This window comes from Vulpes vulpes, chromosome 3 (genome assembly GCF_048418805.1).
Source record: "Vulpes vulpes isolate BD-2025 chromosome 3, VulVul3, whole genome shotgun sequence".
In the NCBI taxonomy this organism is placed as follows: domain Eukaryota; kingdom Metazoa; phylum Chordata; class Mammalia; order Carnivora; family Canidae; genus Vulpes; species Vulpes vulpes.
The window spans coordinates 75,551,303-75,563,908 of NC_132782.1; the positions used below are offsets into that span (position 1 = coordinate 75,551,303).

Here is a 12,606-nt window from a genome sequence, read left to right on the forward strand (position 1 = left end):
CCATTAACTAAAATTCAGTGGCCAGTGACCTCATAACCAATTATTACTTTGTAGAATTTATCTTCAGTACCATCCTGAGATTACTATTCCCTAAAAGTATTTTCCACTATAATAATTTTTCCTGATTAGGTTCAAAGAGATACAAACTCAAAATTCTTACAACTTAAAGTACTTTTGATCAGAAACTTGATGACATATATTGATATTTATTATGAAGCTTCTGGTATTATCTGGAAAGTAATTAATTCATGAAGAAGGAAAAGGATGAGTGACAAATATGAAAAATAGTAACTTTTCAGTAATGGAAGCATAGTCTAGTCAAGCAATTCTTAAATTTTTGGGGGTCAGGACCAAAATTATTAAAAATGATCAGACTCAAAAGAGCTTTTGTTTACATGCTATATCTGTGTATCTATCTCAATGTTTATCTTTTTATTTTATTTTATTTTTTTTTATTATTATTATTTTTTTATTTATTTATGATAGTCACAGAGAGAGAGAGAGGCAGAGGCACAGGCGGAGGGAGAAGCAGGCTCCATGCACCGGGAGCCCGATGTGGGATTCGATCCCGGGTCTCCAGGATCGCGCCCTGGGCCAAAGGCAGGCGCCAAACCGCTGCGCCACCCAGGGATCCCTATCTCAATGTTTATCTTATTAGAAACTAAAACTGAAAAAAATCTAAATATTTAAAATACACTTAAAAATAATAAACTCGGGCAGCCCCAGTGGCGCAGCGGTTTAGCGCCGCCTGCAGCCTAGGGCATGATCCTGGAGACCCAGGATCGAGTTCCACGTTGGGCTTCCTGCATGGAGCCCACTTCTCCCTCTGCCTGTGTCTCTGCCTCTCTCTCTCTCTCTGAATAAATAAATAAATCTTTTAAAAAAAATAATAAACTCATTATATACAAATTATAACCTAGTTTTATGAAAAAGAACTACTCTCTATAACAAAAAGCATTAGAGTATTTTACATTTTTGCAATGTCTTCATTGTCTAACTTGATACATGGGCTCTCATACCTGTTTTGTATTCATTCTTTTGCAATATCACATGTCAGGTAGCCTCTGGAAAGCTCTACTATTACACTAAAGAGAAAATTAGTGTTCACTTTATGAAATCCCTGAAAGGGTCTCAAAACTAGTTTGAGAACCTCTGGTCAGTTTCAGGCAACCACAAAATGTAGTTTATTCTGGATTAAAAAGGATGTCTGGCAGATGTCAGTATTTTTTCTGACTTAGATATTACAGTGGAAAGTAGTTTGTATATTCTCCCATCCAGACTTCAGGGGACTTAGCCAAAATAAATTTGTCACTTTTTAAATATTTTCTGGAATCTAGGCTACTCTCGGGCATGTCCCATGTGTTGTCTCAACATTCAGGCTTCTTTGATCTTTGGCACCTCTACATCAACATTTTCAGAGGAAGAGAGAGGGGGAATAGAGAATCGTGCACAAAGTCTTAAATGCTTCCTCTTAGAAATGTCATACATGATTCCTCAATGTTTTGCTAATAAAAGCCATGACTGACATCAAGTGGTCCTGTCTAACTTCAAGAGATAGGGAAGTGTGCCTCTCATGTGCCAGAGGAAAGGAGGGCTGGATATATTGATGAGCAGCACAAATATTTACCACTTTCTTAGAAGTGATGTTTTTAAGGAGCATGAATATAAATACCTTGAGCACAAGGACCTTGTTTACCACAGTGTGATGAATACCTAGGATAGTATCTCTCCTAACCAAGAAATACTTGTAGCACAAACAAGTGAGAGGAAGACATTAAACTTCCCAAATTCAGCAAAGCAATAATATTTTCTGATTGGGCTATAGGTATAGAAGAGTATAAGTTGAATTTATCTCTAATGAGGAACGATTTGTTTTTCTTACATTTAGGAGTTTATTATGTTCAATCTTTGGTAAATTTGGATGGTTTTGTGGGATAGTCTAAAAATATAAAACAACTTTTTAAACCTTCATTTGTAGAAATAGAAGTTGATATACATGCAGTTATATCTATGCTACCATTTACCATATGATTTCATTCTCCCACTATTTTTTTCTTCTCAAAATATGAAATTTAGCTTAGTATACCACATTTCATTGATTGAATTAACATAATTTTTTAAGACACCAGGAAACAAAACTGACAAAAATCCTTGCTTTTTACCTAGAAAATAAGCAATAATTATAGCAAATAAGTAAATTATAAATTATTAGATGATAATTTTTTGGGGGGAAAAATAATGTAAGGTTAGGGGGATCGAGATAGTTGAATGGGTGAGGGAACAGGTTACAATTATGCAGAGAGTAATCTGAGCAGTACTTATTAAAAGAAGATGCATCTGAGCAAAGACATCAAGGTCGTAAGGGAATTTCCATCCAGATATTTGGGGACTAGCCTATACAAGGTAGAGGGAATAGTATGTGCACAGGCTTTGAGGCAGGAGAACACCTGGTTTGTTTGAGGCATCACATATGATTGGAGTTGAGCCAGTGAGACAAATAAAATAGATTGGTTGACTTCCAGTCTCTGCTTCTAGTCATCCCAGGGACCACAGCCATTGTGCTTATCTAGTTTCTTTGATGGTAGAAATTCTTGTCTCATAGCAGTAGTCTTCTATCTCTGCCCATGCCCTTGGCTCTGAGAAAGTTTTTTTAAAATAGCCTTGGATTGAAAAGGCAAAACTCGGGATCCCTGGGTGGCGCAGCGGTTTAGTGCCTGCCTTTGGCCCAGGGCGCGATCCTGGAGACCCAGGATCGAATCCCACGTCGGGCTCCCGGTGCATGGAGCCTGCTTCTCCCTCTGCCTGTGTCTCTGCCTCTCTCTCTCTCTCTCTCTGTGACTATCATAAATAAATAAAAATTTTTTTAAAAAAGGAAAAAAAACATTAAAAAAAAAAAAGAAAAGAAAAGGCAAAACTCAAAATTTAGTCTTTGCCCCCAGACTTATCTTTTTGTTTGGTGGAGAATTCTTAACAATATTTAGAAAGGCCTACATTAGGCTTTTGCTTTTTTTTTTTTTTTTCCAAGTCTTCACTCCCTCTACATACACTTACTTTAACTTGATATACAGAATTTGACTTTTTCAATCCCGAAAATGTCCAAATTATTGTACCTTCAGTTTCAATTTGGCCTTAACAGAGCTGTTTTTACTTTCAAATATTTATTGATGGCAGGATTTACCAAAGACTAAAAAAATTCAACAAATACCAACATCTGGACTTTAACTTTCCCCAGTGTTACATATAACCTCCATAGGGACATGATCAGTGTCCTAAGGTACAATATTTGATAGTGTTTAACCTAAAAGGACTGAAGTTGCTACAAAAAGTTTCACATTCCCTGTTTGGTCTTGTGGGGTCCCTACTACTCTCTGACGATCCTACCTCTTAACTTTATATTACAGTTTCTCATTCCCAATATGAAGTTCTTAGTTTCAAGCAACAAGAACCAACTCAGGCTGATTTAAGCAGAAAGATAATGTATTAAAAAGGTATAAAATGGGCAGCCTGGTTGGCTCAGCGATTTAGCACCGCCTCAAGCCCAGGGCCTGATCCTGGAGTCCCGGGATTGAGTTCTGTGTCGGGCTCCCTGCATGGAGCATGCTTCTCCCTCTGCCTGTGTCTCTGCCTCTCTCTGTGTGTCTCTCATGAATAAATAAATAAAATCTTTAAAAAAAAGGTATAAGATGAGATAAATAAACCCTACCATTTATGGTTAATCATTTTTCAAAAAGATTGCCAAGATGGGGCGCCTGGGTGGCTCAGTGGTTGAGCATCTGCCTTGGGCTCAGGTCATGATTCTGGGGTCTGGGATTGAGTCCCACATTGGGCCCCCCACAGGGAGCCTGCTTCTCCCTCTGCCTATGTCTCTGCCTCTCTCTGTGCCTCTTATGAATAAATAAATAAAATCTTAAAAAAAAAAAAAGCATGCCAAGATAATTCAATGGGAAAAAAATAGTCTTTCCAACAAATGGTGCTGGGACAACTGGATGTCAACACGCAAAGACTGAAATTGGATCCCGTAATATTGTACACAGAAATTAACTCAAAATGAATTATAGACCTAAATGTAAGAGCTAAAACTGTAAAACTTGTAGAAGAAACATAGGAATAAATATTTATAGCTTTATATGTGACATTAGTTTTGTAGTTATTGGACTACATTGAAGTTAAAAACCTTTGTGCTGTAAATAATGCCATCAAGAAAGTAAAAAGACAACACATACAATATCCAGATGCTAGAGTCTAGAATATATAAATAATTCTATGACTCTATAATGAGATTTCACATCATCCAATTTAAAAATGGGCAAAGAGTGGACACTTCTCTAAAGAAGATATAGAAATAGGGGCACCTGGCTGACTCGATCGGTTAAGCATCCTACTCTTGGTTTCAGCTCAAGACATGATCTTGTAGGTCGTGAGATTGAGCCCTGAGTTGGGTTCCATGATCAGGGGGGAATATGCTTGAAGATTCTCTCCCTCTGTCCCTCCCCCACTCTCTCTTTCTCTCTCTCTCTCAAATAAATAAATCTTAAAAAGAAAGATACAGAGGTAGCTAATAAACACATGAAAAGATGCTTAATATCATTAATCATTAGGGAGATGCAAATCAAAAACACAATTAGATACTACTTCACATCCACTAAGATGCCTATAATAAAAATATATGAAAAACAGTATGGTAGTTCTTCAAAATATATGAAAGCAGATACTCCTATTTGTATGCCAGCGTTCAGAGCAGCATTATTCAAAATAGCCAAAAGGTCTGAACAACAACCCATTGTCCATCAATAGATGGACAAATAAATAAAATGGAAAAAATTGATGGATGAATGGATAAATAAAATGTACTATATACATACAGTGGAATGAAATTCCTTAAAATGGACTGAATTTTGATACATGCTGCCACCTTGAAGGCAGACATTATGCTAAGTGGGCTAAGTGAAATAGCCAGATAACAAAAGGACAAATATTGTATGATTCTACTTAAACGGGGTACTTAGAATAGTCAAATAATAGAAACTAAAGTAGAACAGTAGTTATCAGGGACTGGAGGAATGAAGGGATTAGCTATTATTTAATAGATATTATTATTTAATAGATACAGAGTTTCAGTAAGGGATGATAAATTCTTGAAATGGATTGTGGAGATAGCTGCACGACAGTGTGAATGCACTTAATGCCATAGAACTATATACTTTAAAATGGTTAAAATGGTATGGAACTGGTGAATCACTATATTGTATACCTGAAACTAATATACTGTGTGTTAACTACCCCAGAATTAAAATTTTTAAAAATTTAAATGGTTAAAATGGGAAATTTTGTTATATATTTTACCATAATAAAAACAAAAAAGTATTTAGTAATGTTTTTCCAAGTATGTGGATACATTAGTATCCTTATACAATGCTGGTGGGAATATAAAATGGTACAATAACTTTGGAAAACAGACTGGCAGTTCCTCAAAAAGTTAAACACAAAATGGACAAAGGCCATTTCTTAGTATTTCTCCAAAGAAGATTAACACAAATGGCCAATAAACATATGAAAAGATGCTTGGCTTATATTTTTTTATGAGATGTCAGTCAGATGTGTCCATAAGAGGAGTTTGAGAAGAGGCTTAGGAAAACAAAGTTTATTATATTTACAGGTCCTACAGATAGAAGTCATGGCATCCCATGCAGGGCTATGTGGAAAAGCTACCAAGGTGGTTAGGGACAGAAGACAGGAGCAAGGGGAGGGGTTAGGCCAGAGTCTTTACTGGGGGTTTCCAAATGAAAGGCAAGACAGGGCAGGGTGAACAGTTTAGGATTGGCTAATTTAACTTATTTTAGTAGTATCTGGGCTTCCAGATGGTTGCACTTGCCTGACGCCTGATCCCAGGATGATTAAGTCAGAGGAAAACTGTCTTTTGGGGTATAGGGACTAGATAGAGGAGTTTAGGCCCTGGGTTGCTTAGTATGTATATCAAAGGCATGCTTTGTTTGAGCTGGGTCCTTTGCTGTCTGTAAGAATTGGCGAGTCCTGGAGGGGCAGTCTCTCTCCAGCCAGGACATTGTTTTCTGGGAGGGTTTTTTTTTTTTATGGTGTCAAAATATGATATGCAGGAATTAAAAACCATTAAAATGAAATGTTCAGTATCATTTGCATGAAATGCATACTGAAACCAGAAGATACCCCGTCACATTCATTAGGATGGCTATGTTTCAGAGAAAGAAAAGGAGGGGCACCTGGGTGGCTTAGTCAGTTAAGCATCCAACTCTTGATTTTGGCTCAAGACATGATCTCAAGGCCATGGAATTGAGCCCCACATTGGACTCCATGTGCAGTCTATTTGTCCCTCTCCCTCTGCTCCTCCCAAGCCCCCTTCAGTTCTCTCTCTCAAATAAATAAATAAAATATTTTTTAAAAAATCTTTAAAGAAAATTACAGATGTTGGTGAGGATGTAAGAGAAATTAGAACCTCCATGAATGGTGCGAACATAAAATGATGCACTTTTGATAGTTCATCAAAAAGTTAAACATAGAATTACCACATAACCTAGCAATACCATTTCTAGGTATATATCGAGAAGGATTGAAAGGAAGGACTTTCAATTATTTGTAAGATTGGTGTACAGATTACTTGTACATTTGTATTTGTATTTGTTCATAACAGCATTATTTGCAATAGCCAAAAGGTGGAAACAACCCAAACATCCATTGATGGATGAGTAGATAAACAGGTGGTGTATACATACAATGGAATATTATTCAGCTTTAAAAAGGAATGAAATTCTGATACCAACTCAAACTTCGATTTCAACTGAAAACATTATGCTAAGGGAAATAAGCCAAATACAAAAGGACAAATGTTATATGATTCTATTTGTGCTTAGATAGGATAGGCAAGTTCATAGAAAGTAAAGCAGATTATCAGGGGTAGGCTATGATTCCATTTCCATTAAGTTCAAAGTTACTCTTATTGTCAGAAGACACGTTATGACTAGAGGGAGGCATAAGATAAGATGGTGGGTCATTTTCTATTTCTTAATCTGTGTTCGTTCTGTAAAATTTCAAGAGCTGTTCAATCATAATTTGCACATTTTCCATAATATGTTGTACTTTAGTTAAATTCTACTTAAAATTGGGGGAAAAAAGACCTCTGGATTTCAGGGTTTTTTTTTTTTTTTTTTAACAACTGATAATTTATTTAAAAAGATTGATGCAGGCATGTACATTGGTGACTTCAACCCCTGGCTCAATACTGATGGAAGTAATCTGTTTGATAGTCTCAGAAGGACTGTGCAAATCAGTGAGTCACTCATGGATTCTCATCTAAAAATAATCCCAAATCTTAGAGCCTTCCCCACAAGTTTTTCTTACGTGGATTCTTAGAGTCCTGGGGGCATCCGAACTGGTCCTTTCACTTTGAGATTTGTATCCTTTGCGCCTCTGACCAAGTCGGCCCATATCTTCTCCAGAGATTTTATGTTGCAGCTGATTAGAGTAATTCTAATTCTGTGAATCGCCACCTCTGGTTCCATGGGTGCCTTCCTGTGTCTTTAAAAGCCATGGCTGACTGCGCACAGCTTCCTGACCAACTTGTTCCTGGGAGGGCGACCAGTGGGGACTCAGGAGCAGGAGTGGGGTGCCCAGAGCTCTGCTGTAGTTGCCACCACATCTTCCTCAAAGAGAGGAGTTCAGTTTTTAAATGCTGAAAAGATAGCCATTTTCTCTTCATCTTGTAATCATCTAAAAACAATAACCATAACAAGCAGTGGAGACAAAGATCCTGTGTTTGACACTTGGAGAAATCTGCAGGCCCAAACAAGAAGACACAGAGGAAGAGCATCAAGTGCAATGAAGAGCAAATAGAAATGAGAAGACACATTGAGGATGATCAAGTGCAGTGAAGGTCAAGTAAAGGTGACAGGACCTCCAGTGTGGGTACATTACGGAAGAACACAGGTTTCCACAGAATTGGCAAGCTCAAGGGCAAAACCAACAGTTTCTTGTCTGTAACAAGAACAGTACATAGCCAAGTGCCAGTACTCCCGATTTGACGTGAAATATCGTGAAGCAGGGAGGGAAGAGACTGAACACAGTGTGTATAAGCCATTTTTGTACAGTGCTGTCTGTTGTGAAGTGGGTTGAAGGAAAGAGTCAGCAATCATCTTGGTTAGTTGTTGAGAAATGAAGGTAGAAAACCCAGTTCTCGGGACACCCGGGTGACTCAGGTTGGGCGCCTGCCTTTGGCTCAGGTCAGATCCTGGGATCCAGGATCGAGTCCTGCATCGGGCTCCCTACAAGGAGCCTGCTTCTCCCTCTGCCTGTGTCTCTACCTCTCAGTTTGTGTCTCATGAATAAATAAATAAATCTTAAAAAAAAAAAAAAAAAAAACCAGTTCTCATATACAACCTAAAGAGAATTGCTACCAAGCTAGAATGTGACCCTGGGCCTTCCCCAGTATGAACCTCTTGTAAATATTTGACATATAAAAAACTCCTCTCTTTCAAAAATGAGTAATAAATCAAAAAGGAATACATATCAGAGGAAAATTTGACCAGCATATAGCCATGAATTTTTTTAATTAATGAAGTAATCATCTATTAATAATTATTACTAATGGCACACCTAGCTTGCTGTGTGCAGTGTGAGACTTGACCTCAGGGGTCATGAGTTTAAGACCCATGTTGGGCAGAGCCTACTTTTAAAAATTATTAATAATTATACTGAAGGGGATAATGAAGCAGGGACAAGTATTTGTTAATTTCAGGGTTTCTTTTTAAAGATTTTATTTATTAATGAGAGATACAGAGAGAGGCAGAGACACAGGCTCTGTGGGGAGCCTGATGCAGAACTCGATCCCAGGACCCCAGGATCATGACCTGGGACAAAGGCAGATGCTCAACTGCTGAGCTACTCAGGCGTCCCTGTTTCAATTTTTATATAGAGATAAGATTTATCTTCCACCAAGACTCATGAGGTGAGGCAATTAATAAATGTGGAAAAGAGATTCAAATACTGGGCAGCCAAATAGAGCATAGATGCCAGGGCATGATCCCGGGGTGCTGGGATCGAGTCCTTCATCAGGCTCTCTGCATGGAGCCTGCTTCTCCCTCTGCCTGTGTGTCTGCCTGTGTTTGTGTGTGTGTGTGTGTGTGTGTGTGTGTCTGTCTGTCTTTCTTGTGTCTCTCATAAATAAATAAATAAATAAATAAATAAATAAATAAATAAATAAATAAATAATTTTGGGGAAAAAACAACTTTTAACATTATCCTTCTGCCTCAATACTGATTCCTAGCTCTTAAATCTAGTTTAACTGAACATCTTAACAGAGTGAAGATGTGACATACCACCTTATTCTTAATCTCACTTTTTCTTTGTAGGGCTTCTACTCTACAGGGAATGTCATTGTCTTCACTTAGCTTTCCTTTTTCATCATGACCATTTTTAAAAAGGAAAATGAAGCAAAGCACTTATCTATAATTTGATTTTTCTAGAATGATCTTCCAGACAAGAAAGAAAATATTGTGATTAGAGGTCTTGGAAAATGTATTCTCCTTTCTCTTACTTAAGTTTCGCTAATATTGGAGCCAGGGAGAATTTCTTAGATAGTCTACCATTTTTTTTCTTTGCCACCTGTCACCAGTTGGTTCCTTTTTGAACATTTCAAAATGCAATTAAGCAAAAGAGAATACTTTTTTTTTTGTTAAGCTATCTAATTTGTTTTTAAGATTCATGAGACACAGAGAGGCAGAAACATAGGCAGAGGGAGAAGCAGGCCCTACTGGGAGCCTGATTCGAGACTCGATTCCAGGACCCCAGGATCATGACCTGAGCCAAAGGCAGACGCTCAACCACTGAGCCACCCAGGCATCCCCTATCTAATGTTTTTATCAAATAATAATTTTAAATTCTTAAGTTCTTTTATTTCTAGGAGTAGGATTGAATAGAATGATAGAATGAATGACAACATTCTATAAAGTAATACCATATTTAGCCCTGAGGGTTCAGTTGGTTCAAATCAGGAAGTCCCATTAGAGTTATTTTTTCTTTCTCTCTGTGTTCAATCTTTACAGTAAGTTGGCCTCAGAAACTATTCTCAGTCCTTTATCTATAAAAGTGGAGACCACTGTGAAAGGATCTCATTTATTCCTTTTTCATCCAACTGTTCATTTGTTCCTATATTTAGGATATAAAGATGATTGACTCTCTCTCCAAGAAATATGGTGAAGATAGATCTGTAATTAGCTATAATTCAGTGTGATAACTGCCATAAAGTAAGGGACTTAGGATGCCACGAAGGCACAGTATTGACTGTACTTGTATGTATTAACTATCTTTCAGTGTTCTGAAAATTCAGTTTGGTACCATTACCTTTGAATGGAAATGATTTTACATTTTTGTCTGAATAAGTGTCCTGTGGTCAAATGTTATGATTTCTTAATCATCCTGCAAGCTTAACTTTTTTTCCCAGGAAATCGAAGTCTTAATGCTAAATTTGCTGTATTTATACTACTTTATATAATAGAAATAGGTTCCAGTTTCAGTTTCAGTTATTACACTTTGCCAATTCAATTCACATTCCAATCCACCTTATCAAACTTCACTTAAGAATCAATACACTGAAACTTGTCTTTTTCTTAAAAACATTGTTAGAGTAGAAAATCATGCTCTTTTTTTTAAGATTTTATTTATTTATTCATGAGAGACACACAGAGAGAGGCAGACACAGGCAGAGGGAGAAGCAGGCTCCCTGAGGGGAACCCCATGCGGGACTTGATCCTAGGACCCCAGGATCATGACCTGAGCCAAGGGCAGAAGCTCAGCCACTGAGCCACCCAAGTGCCCCAGAAGATCATGCTTCTGAGATGATTAATTTTTTTCTTGATATAGAATATATTAATAACATTTATCTAGTTGTTTCTAGGCAGCACAAGACCATGAAGCTCTACAAGAACCCAATCTGAGATTTGCAAAGCTGCCAAAATATTTTAAGACAAATGAGAATCTGTAAACATACATGTTATCAACTGGTTCGTATTTGTGTTTTAGAGATAATAAATTTCTAATAAGCCACAAGAGCCCAATGGGAATAAGGATGTAAATTTCAAAATCTGGATTCCTTCCTGTATTATCATATCTGGCTGGAATTGTGTTTTCTCTGAATGTGAAAATACCAAGTCATAATTTCTCAAGAGAGATACTTATTACATTATTAAAAACAATGAATTACATTACAGGATAAATAACAGCAGGCCACACATAGACCAATGATGAAAGTTTGCCATCAACTAAGGATTATGATTAATCCAGTTTTGTTCATTTGACTGGAATTAGAAAGAGAAAAGGAAAAAAAGGAATGGTGTATTATATTATAGAGTTTACAGTGGGTTTACAGAAAGGAGGAATAAATTAGATTTGAGTTTACAGTGAAATTTGAATTCACAACCAGGGGTTGTGAGACTAATCTTTTAACCTTTGTGTACACACACATACACACACACATTATGAAGAAAATAATACAAAAAAAAAAAAAAGAAAGAAAATAATAAGCAAAAGCAACACCTAAAGTCAGCAGTGCCTGATATAGTGCTTAGCACATAATATGGTCATTATTAGTACGTGTTTCTGGAACTTGTTTAAAATTCTCTTGTTTTGAAAGAAGGTTTTCAGTTAAAGCAGGGATCGGTCTGCCATCTGCCTTTGTAAATAAAGTTTTGTCATAGCTAACTATGTTCATTTATTTATATATTGTCTATGTCCATTTCTGCACTACAGCTACAAAATTGAGTAGTTGGGAAAGTAACTGTATGGCTCACAAACCCTAAAGTATGTACCCACTAACCTTTTACAGAGTAGTTTGCCAACCCCTGAGTGTAATCCTCGGTTTCAGCCCATACACAAAATGTGTATTTTTTATAAACCAGTGAGCTTTGTAAAGTTAATATAGTTGTCATGTTGAAAAACGTTTTGATGGCCTGATTTTCCCTAACTTTTTCATATTTAGAGAAAAATTTGAAGAACATCTTACACCTTTAACATAGATTCAGTACTTAACATTTTGCCATAGTTGCTTCATCTACTCATCTCTCTCCATATACATGTACACATAGATACTTTTTTTGCTGCTGCTGCTGTTGAATTATTTGAAAGTTACAAATATTGTGCTCCTTCAGCATACTGTTCTAGAAATAAGAGCATTCTTCTACATAACCCATGGTTTTAAATTTTAAAGACACATATATGGGCTTTTTGTTGTGTGTAAGGAGCAATACAAATACAGCTATCTTTTCTATAGTACATTGTTCATCTCTGTGTTCCCAGTTATAAACTGTAGAAATTCTAAGTATTATGCCTTAGTTATCTGTTGCTTACTTGTAGTAGCCTGAATAATGAATGGCCCCTAAAGATTTACATGTCCTAATATCTGAAATCTGAATATGTTACCTTACACAGCAAAGGGGACTTTGCAGATATAATTAAGGAATTAAAAGTGTATCCTGTATTATATGATGGTCTCAGTGTAATCATAAGGGTCTTCCTAAGACGGAGGCAGGAGAGTTCAAAGCAAAGAAGGTGATAATCAGTGAAACAAATGTGGCAGTGCCATA

The 12,606-nt window shown here is 36.9% G+C and overlaps 1 protein-coding gene and 1 pseudogene across 3 annotated transcripts in view; one reads left to right on the forward strand and one right to left on the reverse strand.

Moving 5' to 3' along the window:
* Positions 1 to 12,606, forward strand: part of TPST1 (tyrosylprotein sulfotransferase 1) — a 137,877-nt gene that overhangs the window by 107,837 nt on the left and 17,434 nt on the right. The gene's annotated exons all lie outside the window — the stretch shown is intronic.
* LOC112934126 (uncharacterized) lies at positions 7,195 to 8,401 on the reverse strand (annotated as a pseudogene).